Genomic DNA, 16,835 nt, shown 5'->3' with positions numbered 1-16,835 from the left:
GAGACTTCTTGTTGGACCCTGGGAGGAGCTTGTATAGCATCAAGGCACAGGTTGTAAACCTCTTCTTTGATTTGAATTAATACAATCAGATTCATTTTTCTCAACAAATTGTCTTATGTCATTTGTTTCATGAATTCCTTGATCATCATGTTAAGTATGCTTTATGATATTGGCTTTTTAGGTGCTATTTAATTTGTTTGCTTGTTTGTGTTTGCAGATTCGCGACAAGGGAGCTCATTTGGATCAAAGGAGCGAGGCTTCCACAAACTTGCTTTGGACCCAAGGTAGGCCTAAAACACTTGTTTGCCTTTGTTTATATATTGCATATTTAGAAAAAGATAGTTTTTGATTGGCTTGCTTGTCACTAGATATCGTTAGATTCTAGGAAGGTCTATCTTGTCCGCAAGATCGACTCATTCCATGTGACACCACCCCCCCCCCCCCCCCCCCCCCCCCCCAAAAAAAAAATGAACATGCTACAACATGCAATGAGTAGCAAAGATAAAGAGGAAGATTACCCATTGAGAAGCTTGTGATTTTTGGGACTTAAAATGTTGACGTAATTTTTATCCATGACGAACACAAGGAAACACATCACCAACACCTTTGCAATGGGTAATACTGCAAACTTTAGAATTTTAAAGATGGATTCTAAGTCGTTCCCAATTCTTAGAATCATTACTGAAAGAAATCCTTAGAACATAGAAATAGAATTGATTTATTTTCATATTAGCTTTGCTGGTAACTCTTTACTTCATGTTAATCTCCTTTAGTTAAATCCAAACACTCCTCTAATTTCCACTAGAAGCTGAGCCAGATCCACAACATGGTATCAACTTCCAACAGTCGTGATTCTAAACAATCATCAACCACGTCAAAATGCAATTAAAAAAAAAATCTCAACAACGGACCAAAGCGGAGCCTGTAATCACCAAACTTATATGGAAGGATGTTCATTTATTGAAGGGAAAAATAGTAGGCAAAAGGTACTGTAACTCTTGTAGGACACAATTCAATCCAAATTAATATAGTTGAATATTTATCAAACTCATGCAGCAACTATTCCTTGGAATGAGTGACAAAATTACAAAGGATCTGCATATCTCGAAAATTCATTGTTTCAATAATCACAATTTTATCAGTAAACTTGCATTGAAATTGATGCACAAATATATTCAAATCAAATTTGCTCCAAAAACCATTTAGTGTTCAAAAATTTTATAACGCTTAAACCATTTTCCGAATATCTAAAATTAATGAAGAACAGAGCACTATGTTTGATATAAATAGAAGCACATTTAAGAATATTCTATAGGAAACCAATCTAATATGATCTAGATTTTGATGTAGTCTCTAAACTATTTTTATATATTTTGAGAAGATATTGTCAAAGGAAGTGACTAGAAAACTTGGTCAAGGTCCCAACAATGTCTACTCATAATGCAACTAAGAGTTAAACTGCAAAAGAAACATGTGAGGCAATGCAGTATTATTTTACAAAGTTGTTCATGATGAACTACTCAAGAAGGAAAAATCATGAGATTGCTTGTCTGAAGAGTAACCAACTACTTGTAAATTTTGCATAATGCATGGAACCATGAAACAATGATATGAGTAAAAACATAATGGCTACAATTTTTATTCACTTTCTACACTTTATTTTCCTCTTCAAGTGCACCTATTATCAATTCCATAAGTTTAGAAACTTATCATATTAAAATAGGAACTTTGCCTCTTCAAAGGGACAAGCAAAAAATTCTCACCAAATACTAGAACGAGCATACCAAAAGATAAGTAATAATCCATAGAATGTGAAGAAGATTATATTACCATTCAATCATCTTTTGTAGTGTCACAGATCTTCCAAATTGTGTGAAAATCAGACATCGTAGAAATAAATCAAAAACAAGGTACACAAAGAAAAACAACAAGGTCCATCAACAAAGAAAAGAAAAATCAAAATAGTCAAAACAAGAGCACATATATACATACATCCACAACTTGATAAAAAATTCCACCAAACTAAACACCTTGCCTAAAGAGGTACCTCCTGAGAGTTGGTTCATACTAAATCTTGATGGGGTAACTAGGGTCCAAGCCAGCAGATTTGGGAATGATGGGGTAATAACGAATCACAATGATAGTATCATTTTTTATTTCTCCATCAACATATCAAATGAATAAGGCAATGACAAGCTCAATATTGAAAGAGACGCTACCCTTCAATTAACAAGTTTCAGATAAATGGGGTATCAGGGATTGGAGTATTCAGGATCTCTCAAAGGAAATTAGGTGTCTTATTGCAAAGATTCATGTAATAAGGTTTTCTTATGTAATAAGATGGTTCAATAAAATGAGGAACCAGATAGGTAACTAAGGAGATCATTTGGAACTAAAGTAAATTTAAGTGAGAATTTAGACCACTCCATGTTGAAATTTAATAAGAGAATGTGTGACACATGCGGATGTATGGGAATACTGGCACCTCTAGTCATGTTAAATGTACAATTCCTTCAAACTTGTTAGCTCACCAAGCCATGGTGACATGACTTCCATGATTCACCCGCTAGGAAGAGATTGTATCATGTGAGGTGACCTAAGGTTATAAAAGGTGGAGAAAACAGTCATAGAATGTAGGGGATTGATAATGAATGGGGTTGAACAAAGAGGATTGGCATCTTGAAGATAAGGTTCTTAGGAACATTGAGTTTAAATAGAAAATTTCATTGAAGATGGTAAAGGATAATGATGGAAAAATCACATACCTAGAGGACATCATAACAGATGACAACCTGAATATTAATAATAGACATAACCATTTCAATCTAGGCCAAGGTATTGTCAGTTCAACTATCTAAGACATTCGTACGGATGTCGCAAACATCAGGGCCGGACTCTTCAGTGATGATATATGAGAGCCAAGGTTGCAGGCAATTATATTCGCAACCAAAATATGAAGAGGTTTCTTCAATTTTTAATTTAATTACAGGATTATTGTTTTTTGAAATTTTATGGGTTTTGCCAAATAGGTTTTAGAAATTATAGTAGAACCTAACTTCATACAAGATATTTTATTTTTTCAAAATGGAACTAGACCCTTCTGATCCTTTTCATTTTTATTTTGGTTATTGGGTGCAATTTGAGGCTATGGTTTTTTGGATTCATTAAGTGTTAGAGTTCATTTTTAAGATTATCTATGAGTATGGTCTAATGAACCATGTTTGGCACCACCCAAAATAATTCCACAAAACTACTGGAGAGGAGGGGAGTGAAAGGAAAAATCTCAACTCTCTATGTGCCCTGAAGACTGGGCAGCCCCAACCTGCACATCTGTCTATTGTGTCAAAGCCTAAAGGGAATTGTAACACTAGAAGGAAAGTTAAAGTAATCCATACAAATTGAAAATAACTGAGAATTATTTCAAATAAAAAATATGGTGAACTCTACTCTATGCTTACATATCTGTCTTTCCTATTTTTGTTTTCTTTCTTGAATTTGGTCTGGGTGGGGGTTGGGGCAGGGGTTGTGAATGTTTTGTTTTGTGGAGTTTTTGGGTGAAAAACTATTGTTCATAGCTTTCTGTGCAATGGTTGTGGTCTTTTATATTGTTTTCAAATGATAAATTTGATGTTGTATGTATGAATGTGTTGATGGATTGGGAATGCTTGAGGTTCTATTGTATGGGGTTTAATGGATGCTTGTGCCAAATTCAGCTTATTTGATGTTCATCATCTAGTATTTCTTTATTTGATTGTCACTCTTGCATAGCTTATCGTACCCCTATTTGCAAGGCTAAACGTGGAGGATTTAAGGATACTCTTTCCTATGACTTGCTTGCTCCTGTTTTGAAGGCCTGGATTAGTGGTTACACTGATAAATTGATTGATATTTTTGTATGCAGTTTAAAAAATCCCCCCCCCCCTACCATTATGGTCCATGGACAATGAGTGCACAGATGTCTTTGAATGTTCTCTATCTTCTTGCAACCATTGATTGACAAGACTGGACTTAATCTAGTTGAAGTTGGTGATATTTTAGTGGGTATTGTTCTTGCACCTGGCTCTCAATGTGTCAGTGAGTGTAGGATGGTTGTTGTTTATGTTGTATTCCCAGGTGTATATCCTACCATTTCATGTGCCAAATGAATTATTTTCTTGTTGGATGCCTGAGTTCTTGTGACAACTGCATGTTGCTTACCATGTCATCTCTCCACAAACTGTACCTATCAGGATTGTTAAAAGACAATGCTCTTCGGGCCTACAAGTAGTTGCAGATGTTGTAGTTGCAATTAAAGTTTTGTTTTATGACATTGGTATGTCAATATTTTTTTTTGCTACCATTGGATTATCATATCAGGTTTGAATTTAGAAACGTTTCTTATTTCAATTTGTCTACTTTAGGCATCGGTGTAGGAGTGGAGTCAATGTCATCCTATAGTGTGGGAAGGTTTTATCAGTTCAAAGGTAGGCATCAATAAAATTCAATGATGTTGTAAATAGAGGGCCTTTAATTTTGTCAGTAGTTTAAATTTGATGTTTTTGTCCATACTCTTCTATGTCTTTAATATAGCTTACTATTGATGTCTTTTGTTGCCCCTTGCAATAGGTTGATTTTTTTAGAAAAGCACAAGATTGTATTTTTCCCATGGCCATCACCTCAGAAAATGTAGTTGAGAGCTATGGAGTTTCATATCAATACCAGGATCAAGCAGTGGTATATGGATGTTGTTTTAAGCTTTTGATTTGAGTGATGTCAATGTTGGTGCAGTTCATATGAATTAGTCAGTGAAGGAAAGGATTGTGAGTTGAATATTAACTGCTATAATTATTTTCAGGTTGAATCTCATAGGCATGCAGCGGTAGCAACAGCAGAAGGGAATTTCAAAGATGAGATCATCCCAGATGAAACAAAGGTACAAAACACCCATGTTCTGTAATTTCTAAAGTTTGATTCATTAGAGAGTTGCTACAATGGTACTTAATGTGTTTCTTTTTTTGTGTTGAAGATTGTTGATCCTAAAACTGGAGATGAGAAGCCTGTGATGATATCTGTTGACAATTGCATTCATCCTAATGCTTCTCTTTCTAATTTAGGGAAACTCAGACCTACATTTAAGAAGGGAGGAAGCACCACTACTAGTATAGAGTTTTTTTCTCAATTGCATGCTATGCATGTTTTCTATGGTGTTGATTTTATTAAAAAAGTTACAAAATGCTAGATTTTCTGTCATTATAAAGCATTGGGTGTTGAGTAATCAGTCTATGTCAGTCATGTCTATGTTCTATTCCAATCTCTCAAATTCAAGCCAAGTGATGGAGTTGGTGTTGTATCGCTGATGAAGAGGACTGTGGCCATGCAAAAGGGTGTGCATAGAACAATAGAAAACAAGTTGATCAATGCATGAAGCTTCATTATAACCATAAATCTATGTTGCACAAAACTTCTAGGAACCTAACATTTTGGGTCGTACCCATACCTGAAACGCCAAAACTCGGCTGAAACTCAGCCAAAACTTGACCATCATGTAATCATCTATGAGAGTTAATATAGACTTGGTTTTCCTTCTAAAATTTCATCTATGGTTCTTATTCCCTTTTTTCTTACAAGATTCAACCGACATTTCACCCGACATTTCCATTTTTGGGAGGTGATGTTTCTAAATGTACACATTTAGGAAACTATGAAACATTTTTGTATTTCATGCAACTTAGATCTGTAAAAATCAGCAAACATTGACTAGGTCAAAAAATTGGGATTTCGGGATTTTATCGTGATAAAATCAGGATGTTTGCAACACTGGCGAACTCATGAGTTTGGGCAAGTCTACATCGATTTCTGTGAGTTCACTAGTTTCATGCAAAAATTGCCAAGATTCATTACATGTCAAGTTTCACTGCAAATACTTGTTTCAAATTTGACTCAATAAGACTCGTGAGTCTTGGCTGAGCCTCACAACAGTGGATACAACCACATGAAATTGCCTCCCATTTCACAGTTGATTCCAGAGAGAAACAAATCTCCTGAAGAGGATAGCCTTTTGTATCTAGAAATCAAACAAGGAAAAGTTTATTTGATTTATATCAAGATAAAACATGGGAAGATATGACAAACAAAAAATGGTGTACAATTGAGCAAGTCCAAAAATGAGTTTTTGCATCTCATAGGTAGGATGTTGAGGACCATCATCCTCAGAGAGGAGAGACTTGATCCAATTTGGGGCTGGAGAAGAAGATCACCTTAACCAGTGGCAAGGGGATAGCCAAACCATGCTTGAGATCTAGAAGTATCCACCTCAAGAGTACAACATTAATGACAAAATAAGCATGAGGCCAAACCATCTGAAAGTTGACATTCGAAATCTATAAATTGTACGATGTTACAACTCATATTGGAATATGTATGCAGGATTAAATTTTTTAAAAAAAGTATGTCTCCACTTATCTCTTGAATTTCTGTGGTGAACGATTCTTTTGCAATTCACATGCAAATCAAACTAGGCAGTGGTGTTCTAAGAACTATACTCTTGAAGAGCCACTAACTACATTTGGTATCGATGACAATCAACATCACATGTAAACAAGAAGCCTACAGACTATTCAAAAATGTTCGTCTTGGTTAGATTCTTCCATCATTTCTCATATATATCTGATGCCAAACAACTCATTTGCATTTTTTCTAAAAGCACATTATGTTTACAATTCATGAACTATGACATGGAAGTGATGAAACCTATATAAACTTTAAAGTCCACTACTACATGTTTTAGCACTGGAAATTTCCTTACCAATAACATAGAGGTTTTTACATTTGCTTTCACCCAATTTTGCATATTCCCTTATGTCAGACATACCACTTCATCAGATTGTAAGTGCATCACATGCCAATTATGAGATGAAAAGTTGTAATAAGAAAGCCAAAAAGCAGAAGACATAATATTTCAGCTACTTGGGAAAAAAGGTGTTGGTACATTTTTAAAAATAACACCATTTGTATTGCAAAAGGTAAGCGACACGTACTGTTGAGATAATGATATGTCGTGGGGCTAGCTAGAAACAATGTCCTACCATAGACCGAACAACTTCTGCAACTGACTTGTAATTATTAAGTTATCCCATTCCCTACACCACCCAAAGCAAGTAAGCTATAACCAAGTGATGGAAGCTCAAAGACCAACATTTGCAACAAGGTGGATCATAAGGGCTGCCATGAATGGGAAGGGTCCAAGGCAAGTTCTTGTCCACCATTTCCTATAGGATGTTATCCATGCAGATGGCATAAAGGGTTCTTTCATATCTATGATGTAGTTTATGGACCCACACTTTTCGAATTTCAGGGCTAGGGATTTTGAGCTAAGTTCACTATCTTGTCATCAAAAAACAAATTGATCAATGCCTCACTAGATTTTTATTATTGGGCATGATGACTTTCCTCGCGAGATTTTTATAAAATGGAAAGTCTTTCAACCATGGCAGTTATAAGGCACCTGTGTATTCTGGTTGGAATTGATGTTTCTTCAATAGACCTATGGAATTGGATATTGACCATGATTAAGAACAAGATTAAGAAATGATTCACTTAGATATACCACTTGTAGGAAGAATCACCATAGCAGATAGAATTTTGGAAGCAAATCATATTTACTGTCTTCCTGCCTCTTTCTCTCTACAACATGATAGAGGATATTAGAGATATTCCTTAGGCAGTTCCATCAAGGGAGCATGGAGGAAAGAGAAATCTCCTACTAGTATCATGACCAATCTATACAATGCCTAGGTAGGCTAAAGGGCTTGGTTTGACTGATATGCAAGCTCAAAGACCAACATTTTAAAATAGGTGGACATAAGGGTTGCCATGAATGGGAAGGGTCCAAGGCAAGTTCATGTCCACCATTTCCTATAGGATGCTATCCATGCAGATGGCATAAAGGGTTCTTTCAGATCTATGATGTAGTTGATGGACCCACACTTTTTTAATTTGAGGGCTAGGGATTTTCAAGACAATTGTGTAGCCATGGTAGCTAGTTTCCAAGGAACTATATTGGGATTGTTTTGGTCCAAGGAATGGATGGGATTTGGAAACAACATAGAATTGGACTTTTCCTTCACAGAAAGTACGGATTGGTTTAATGCCTTGTTTTTCAGGAAAAAGGTTAACTAAGAGAGGAATCCATTCCAAAGCTTAGGAGACCTATGGGACAAAGAGATGGGAGGATGGTTGAATTGGATAGTTATCAACCATACACAAAAGTTGTGAACTACTAACAATCAGACGTTTTCATAACTCTGCCTAGGGACCAATTTGTAAGCATTGGAAGTGGATCTATAACAAGCCTTGTAAATATTATAAGACTAAAAAGTTATCTGACAAATTCTGCCTCAAACGTCCCATTGCAGAACAACTTAATAAAATTATATATCAAGATATTGAAATCAAATGGATTAGGAGATGTCAAGATATATGGAAAACTCACTCATCCTTTCATACCAATGTGCTTAACCTTTATATGGGTGGTGTTCAACCAAAGCCTAGTAGTTGGAGAAATGCCTCACCACTAGAATGTCTTGGATGGTTGTTATGTGATTTGAAGCAAAATACAGATTGTCAAGCAAGCATGTTGGGAGTTCAGAGTTGAAAAATCTTCTTGGTATGAGCTACATTTAAATAAACACTTCCTTTTGTTCGCCCTCTTCATTGGAAATGGGTAATTTTCGAAGAGTTAAGTGGTTGATCAAATACTATGGCAGAGGAAAAGGGAAATCATGAGGTTGAGACTTGAGAGTTATAGATCCAATCTATGAAAAACAGTGTCGTGAAATCCCAACAAAAAAAATCACAAGTAAAAATTGTGGATTTTTCCTACCGAAAAAAGCATGATTTTACGATAAACCTCATGATAAAATCACGTGATAAGTGGAAAAATCACTAGACCACCAATAGGGGGGGCACTCTAAGTTGAGTTTTTGGACTTTTTTCACTTATTTTGCAAGCGGATGAAGGGTTTGGAGAGCAAAGGAAGAGGACACCAGTTTTATTTGAGCCAAGAAGGAGGAGGACACCATTTTCTTCTACCATCACCATGTTTTTTTGGAGTGGGGATTTATTTCCCTCAACCATGGTGCATATGCAGGTATCGACATCAATTTCCAACATTTTTTTTTCATTATCCATTAGTTTTCCTTAATCTTGCTAGGGATAGTATGCTTTGTTTGCCATCATCAATTTATTAAGGAGTGGGGAGGGTTTCCCAAATTTCCACAACTGGTGGTGTACTTGCGGGTATGTCCACCATTTTTCTTTTTGTTTTTACAATTTTTAATATATTTTACATGCCTATCAATTTTCCCTCTTTTTCCTTAATTTTTTATTGGAATGCAGGAGCTTATCAATTTTCCCTCTTTTTCCTTAATTTTTTATTGGAATGCAGGAGATTTACCTTTAAGTAAATTTTAGATTTGTCTTATTTTATACAATTTACGTGGGCAAGAAGAGGAACCATGAATCACATCCAACACAGGCATGGGAACATACAGTTGCAAATGAAAATGATATATTACCTTCTCTTCAAGTTGGGCATCAAGTTACTAAAAGGCATAGGTAAAGAGTATGAAGGATTTTGTGGTTTGCAAACCATAAATCTCAGGTGGAAAACATCTCCAAGTAGTAAACCAGGATGCTTAGTCATATGTTGTCATTTTTTTGGCCTTCTGGTATTGATATCATATATAGTATGCTAGAAAACAACAAGGTAATATTTAGAAGCATAAAATTGATCTCATTTTATCAGATGTTAGCAATAGAGATCATAGTTAGTAGTGAACATTGGGAGAATCTTCCTATTATGTGTGTCAAACAAAGAAATTGTAAATTCTAAAGTATAGGGTTGATCATAAGAAGGGCTTTGCTATGAAATGTTTGAATAGGAGGTGCAACCAATAATTGTATCAAGTGGTTTTTATCAAAAAATTGAATATTCGGAGGATAATTTTTATTCAGTTTATATGGTTCAAATGATATTTTGTATTAAAATCCTTGTAAATCCCATGCAAATTAATAATAAAAATAATATTCACCAAAACAAGTGTTAGTTATAAATATTGTAAATTGTAGATCAAGAAATCGATGGTAGCATTAACTTACAAGTACATACCTGCATTACTTCTTCAAGAAACAAAGAATACATGAAAGGATCCCTCTTCTTTGACAACACCCTTTGAAAATGCCACACCAAATGCAATTGGTCCATACAAGATCCCATCCTCTGCCACAGCCCCTCCTTTGCCTTCAGACTGCCTCTAATATGCAATGTGACACTTATCTGAAGCCCGAACCAAAACTAATCATCCCAGTCAAGTAGAGTATAACCCAGTGGATTGGATCAACGAAGTAGCCCGAGTATAGTGGCCAATTAGAGTAACCAGGCAAATTATCTGAGCCTAACCCAGCAAGTATGGTACTCATGCTTGTCGATTCATGTGCTACTAATATGAGAATACCCTCCATACTAGTTGTTAGTAGTGTGGCAATACCTTCCAGTAGAGTCACCACAAAGTACAATAGGTTCATTGTGGCTGAATTTTTTACCTGGATCAAGGATGTGGATTCCACAATCACCATTACCTAACTTGTAAACCAATTTCAACAATTAATTCCTTAGAAAGGATATTGTTACATTTTTCTATTTATTCCTTTACTATATAGTTTCGAATACACTAGATATAAACCACTGCCATGATTGCTCCAGAACAAGCTGCACGTTTGAAAAAACTCTCAAATTTCCTCTCTATATATAGTTGGAGAACTAATGGGATGTCACTACTCGTTGAAGATGCTTGAAGGCCATTTGAGAATTAACAAAATCCATGAACCAGAACTCGTGATCGTCAACAGTCTGTATTTGGACATAGGTTAATTGATCTCACTCTTCCAAAAGATATATCCACCTACAATATCAAACCCAATATCAGACTAGCATTAGAAAACCCTAAATCATAAGAGCAATAATTATAAAAACAAGCAACTTCACAAACATTAGTATAACATTAATGTGATAATATATCTTACCCTGTAATAGCTGGAGGCATGTTCTCCTTGAGAAGATGTGAAGTACAGTGGATGATCACTACAGAAGGCTACCTTTTCTGTTGATACAAAGTTTAAGCCTGCCACTGGGAAACTGTTGGTTGACAAGTAACAAGATGAATTTTTCAAGAGCTTCTCTGTAAGACCAACACTAAAGCTTGACTTGAATGTTTTCTCCCCTCCACATTTTACTACTATTTTGGTACCCAAGCTGAGATTTCCCCATACTGTCTCAGGCATGCTTTCACCAAGCTTCACTGAACACGGTATAAACAATGAAAAAATCTCTAACCACATGCATTCCAACTTTATATGGAAAAATCTTCATCCACTTTGCATATAAGGAAATCTCGGTTTCACTCCTATTGAAAGATTATGTAGACAAAAGAGTTTATAGACTTACTGTGAGCCCAAAAATTCTCAACTAACCCATCAAAATTTCTTGATCTGCATCTATTCAAGCGCTTTATGAATGAATCTACCTTACCTGTACACAACACAAACAATAACCCAATGTATATTATCATCTCATAACCATCCATACGAGCAAAGCTAAAAGTCTAGAACTTTAAACACAATAAAAAATAATAATTGGTGGAAAAAATGTTAGTACATAAAAATAACATGTATATTTACCACAGAGTAAGGATGGGAATGTGAGCATCTTGGTAACATCTTTGAAGGAAGGAACAAATGGGGATTTACACCTTCTAGAGGGATTTGAAGGAGGGGTGTGATCGCCTTCCAAAACATAAGGGCTTGCCTCCATTAATGGGTGATGAGTCCCCACAAAATTCCTGATGTGGGTATCTATCATATTTCTATTTCAACATTTACAGTATTAAGATCAGGGGCTCCCCAACTTCTTGATGGTTCCTCCTTGCTCTAATAATGGCTAGACCTTTTTCCTGGACCTCCCTTGATATATGTTGAACCCAAGCCATTGTTGTCTGTTGGAATTCCTATTACATGACCACCCATATCATAAATATTATCTTTTTTATCATCTTTCTCGAATATAACCTCTGAAGTAGCATCATAGTTATTGTTGAACCTGCAATAATGCTCAGAGTCTGCTAAGCTTCCTCATGCAATCCCATTACATCAAAAATATATATAATTGTGTTCTTGTAATACGGTACTCTCTAAATCTGGATTACGAAAACACTGCCTTCCGCTGCTGCCACTGTCACCTAACAGGGCACCTGTAGAATTCTTGCCCATCGCTGCCTGCAAAATCGAAAAAGGGAAACTTTGCAAAGACCAAACCCAAACATTGGACCCCTTGTCCTCCGCCGCCAGCAGTGAGTTCTGATTCCTCAAGCTCGGAAGATGAGGAGAGCGATGCAGAACCGGACCAGGCGCCTCAAACGATGGATCCGTCCACTGATACTCCTGCGCACACCACTGTCACAGCAATCTCCCAGAAACGCATCCATGAGACCTCCTCTTCTAAATCAGATAAGGAGATCCCCCTGCTGGAGAACTCCAGCCTTCAAGCTGTTTTAGCTCATACTCCCCAGGATGGTTGTATAAAAGTCAATAAAAAGAAAGGGAAAAAACATCGTGTTGAGAATTCTGCCCCTGCGGGGTAAATGTCAGTTTTTGCTCTCAAGTTAATTGTTGTAGCTCCGTGATTGGTTCACCCCTTCTCCGGGACCGAGGTTGATAGTTTCATCATTTTTGGTCAGCCGGTTTCTTGTCACTCTTGATTGTACTATATTTTACTCAATAGAAATAGTTTAATTTTACAACAAACAAAAAAAAACGGTACTCTCTAAAATCTAGGAGCACCAATTAAATCAGAGCAGGAGCCTCCATTCCACTCTCAAAAACCTTCATCGCTTTCGATGGAAATCGAATCCCAGCTACTATTAACCAAGGGATATCCTCATTGACAACCTTGATGCCCAACAGATCCCCTTCATTTCTTAGAATTTTGATTTCATTATACATTTGAGCAACTTTCATGAGGTCCAACTTGTTGCTAGCACCTTCAGAATCCATTAATTCTCTCAGCTTTCTCACATGTCTTATAACCCTAATAATGGTCTACAAAATCTCAACAGTCTCATTGAGGTATGAAATTTGTTGGGAATTTAACTTGAGTTGTTTTGTAGGGCTTTGCAATCTCAGACCTAACTCTCTGCACCGACCCCTACAAAATACTAACCCTAGGTTGAACTACGTTCAAAACCCCTTCGTCATCCTTTAAGCTCTAGAGTTATTGAATCAACTCGTCATGGTGTGAATAAGCTTCTTTTCTTACCACTCTTAGAGCAATTGAATCCCTTCAACTAGCTTATTTGCGCACGAGACCGCGAAGCCACTGTTGAGGGTGTTGCTGACAAATTTCATTGAGTTGAAATCATCACAAAGAAATCTGGCCATGATGGGATCATTTGTGAATTATTCTTTGAGGGGTTCACCATTCAAATACCACCTAGGATCATTCAAATTGTTAGAATAATAATCACGCCTAATCATATGATAGTGATGGTTGGCGGGAAGTCGGTGATAGTCGGGGATTTAGATACAAAGTAAATGATAGTCGATGAATCCCTGTACATTATTTGGTTGGGTTTTGTATAAATTTATGTGTTTAGTAATGCAATAGACAAGCTCTTTGATAGAGTTTCAAGTTTATGTCATGGTATCAAAGCTCAGGTGAGCTATAGGAGAGGTCACGTTGTGTGGTGACACTAACTGCCAGATTTTTTGAACCAATGTGTTGTCGTGAGACTATTGGTCTCGACTGGTGGAGTGTGATAGTGTCGTACCGAGCGTGAAGGAGCCTGGAGGCCGAGGAAGAGCACAAAGGTTTGTGTGTCCTTGTTTAAGAGGAGAGAGCAGAGTTGTGTGAGCCTCTCCGTGAACAATCAAGAAAGGAGTGTGAGACAATGTGAAGTTGCTTGATGTGTTGAGTGTGCAGAGAACGTGAGCTCTTACTGCTGAAGGGAATACGGCCAAGTCTGGTGTGAAAGATGAGGATTTGAGCAGCGTTGTGAACCTGATGAGTTGATTTTTCATGTGAAGTAGCTGGGTGCGTGGGACTGGTGTGTTAAATCAGGAGATTGAGTGTCTGCATGTTGATTGGTGCTGTTGGAGAGCGTCATCACTAAGAGTCGATTGTTAGCTACTGAAGAGATTTGCGTTGAGTGACATTGTCTACTGATTGTTAGAGTGTTGAGGTGTGTGCAAAGAAGGAGGCATTGATCTGTGAACCTGCTCAAATATTGATTTTGAATCTTTTGTAACTAATAAAGGCGAGATGCGAAAATCGCAAATTCAATGAAACAGTCATGAAGCCATTATTACTGCCACATGAGTTGGAAGAGCGGCCTTAGAGCATTGTTGGAGCGAGGCGAATTTGATGAACCATTTTGGTGAGCTGCTGCAAATATTGCAAGTGTTGTTCTAATCGTTGGGGCTTGCAGATCGAGAGACAATATTTGTGTTTTTTAATCTAGATTTTTTCTGTGTGAGAGAAGTTTTTGTGAGTGTTGACCGTATTTATCCACTGGAAGATCGGGCCCTCGGCAGTTCATTTTCGAGAGATCAAACCCATTGTGCAGTAGAGTGCTATAGATAGGGACGATCGTTGTGCATTAAGTCTTCATTTCTGATAGTGTGAACTACTGTATGAGTGAAGAGTCGTCTGGCTCGGTGTTGTGAAGGCCTAGTAGAGAGCCCGTTGTGTTAAAAGAGATTTGTGACTGTGCTGGAAAGTGTCGGTAAGAGTGTTGGACGTGTATTGTGGTGAGTAGGCCCTACATTGAGTGCTTTGTAGACGTCGCAAAACCTTCTGGTCATGTGATTTCTTGAGCTAAGATCTAAGGGCCGAAACTAAAAATTGTGTTGGGAGTAGTTGCCATGTGCATTTGAAGGCTCACTATAGAGGCGTTTCGAAGGCAGATTGTGTTTGGGGGCTGTGTGGCTATAACCCCACCTGGTTAGTTGGATATCTAAGAGGCTAGATCTCGTCAGTTGCTCAAATTGTTATTATGTTTGTTGGGTGATGGTTGACTTGTGAGAAGTGCACCATCGTTGTTGGGAGATGCACACTCGTTTAGCTAGAGGAGCATTGGTGTGTTGAATCAGAGGTTGGACTCAAAGGTTGGAAGAGCGTTCATAGGCAAGATCGTGAAAGTTGTGTGGTCCTTTGAAGCAGTTTTTATTTTATTTTCTAATTTGGTTCTTCTGAAGTTTGAGTCGAGTTGTAGTGAAGGGAGATCTGCCAGATATATTTGTTGGTTGTAGAGAAAAAATCGACTGTGTTTTTTTTGGTGCTGGTTGTGGGTTACGAACCCACTACGCACTTTTTCTGTTGTAACCGACTTTGGGGGTCATAAACCACATGTAGGATATGTGTGTAAGGCGAAGTTAAGAACTGACTGCGGAGATCAAGTTGGAGAGCTAACTCTGGGAGCTAATCGGACGAGCGTGGAGCTGCAACCTATGACTAGTGCATGTGTAGCAGAGTGCCAATCTTTTGAAAGGCGTCTTCATTTTGTTTTGAGTAGTGTGTTCATGTGAAGCGAAGTCTCAAGCTGAGAAATGAGTGCGATAATGTTTGATAGTGATTTTTTTTATGATGCTTTTTTAGTGAGTCCATTTGGAAGTATTTTTGGGCTGGGTAATATTTTTTATTTCGGTAGTATTTTTTAGTTAGAAGAATTATTCAATAAACAGAATGATTTTATCGATGACCATGAATATCAGGAGGTGCAGTCTATTTCACATGTTCCTACAATCACTAAGAGCAAAACTTGCTTCTCATGGAACCCAATTGTTGGAAATTTGATTGGATCTACTTTTAAGATGGATGTGATAGTGGAGGATACAACCATGGATGTTGTTTAGAGGCCGCTCATGTTCAAAGATGAGTGCATTTTGGTGGCTCCTCATGGAAAGTGGGGAGAGAATGAATTGGATTACCTTGTTTTCATTGTTCAGGATGTTGCCATGCATCCCAATCCAGAAGAGGTTGATGATGTTAAGTACGTAAGAAAAGAGCAAAAGGAGCTCATAAGGAAAGCAAGAAAGGTGAAGATGAAACTGCATCAACAAATGAACAAGCATGGACCCTTTAGCCAAAAGGAAAAATTGAAACGTATCATTGCAAGCCTAGCTGAGACTTAGACCAGTAGGCAAGTTAAATTTTAGGTTGTCATGATTAATGGGAGGTGTTAGAATAATAATAACGCATGATCGTATGACAATGATAATCGGTGAGGCTTCGGCAGGTTTAGATACAAAGTAAATGGCAGTCAATGAATCCCTGTACATTCTTCAGCTGGGTTTTGTATAATTTTTTGTGTTTAGTAATGCAATGGACAAGATCTTTGATAGAGTTTCAAGTTTATGTCACAAAGTGAGCTCTCAAGGGGTTGAAGAAGGTTTAATTGAGATGATGTTATGTAAAGGGGAGGACAGAATGTTGTTTGCGGGTGATAGTATCTCGCCTCTTCTATGAAATGTATTGATGGACCTCGCCATTTTCTTTGCCCTTTTACTGTGAATGGGAATGTGATACAGTGCAGATCCAAAAGCCCGCATGTCTGAAATGGATTGAAGAATGCGCTAGTTAAGATATTGTGAGAATTTAGAAAATTCAAATGGCAGAAGAGAAAGGGAACAAAATTTAAATTCCCTGGTCTAGGAGAGGCGCATGTTGGTGTTTAATAGTGCTTAAGAATTATTGTTGACCGTGACTCACAAAATTTTACCTTGTAATTCCCTTTGATAATTACCGT

The 16,835-nt window shown here is 37.2% G+C and overlaps 1 pseudogene; it reads left to right on the top strand.

The window, feature by feature from the left end:
* The window catches only part of LOC149217564 (3-ketoacyl-CoA thiolase 2, peroxisomal-like), a 39,426-nt pseudogene extending 34,022 nt beyond the window's left edge, over nucleotides 1-5,404 (top strand).
* The last annotated feature ends 11,431 nt before the right edge of the window (nucleotides 5,405-16,835 follow it).

Source organism: Pinus tabuliformis, chromosome 1_1 (assembly GCF_031772625.1).
Source record: "Pinus tabuliformis cultivar Carrire ecotype Pingquan chromosome 1_1, CPIR1, whole genome shotgun sequence".
NCBI lineage: Eukaryota > Viridiplantae > Streptophyta > Pinopsida > Pinales > Pinaceae > Pinus > Pinus tabuliformis.
Note: the sequence above shows the minus strand (reverse complement) of the source record. Positions and strands in the feature narration are given on the sequence as shown.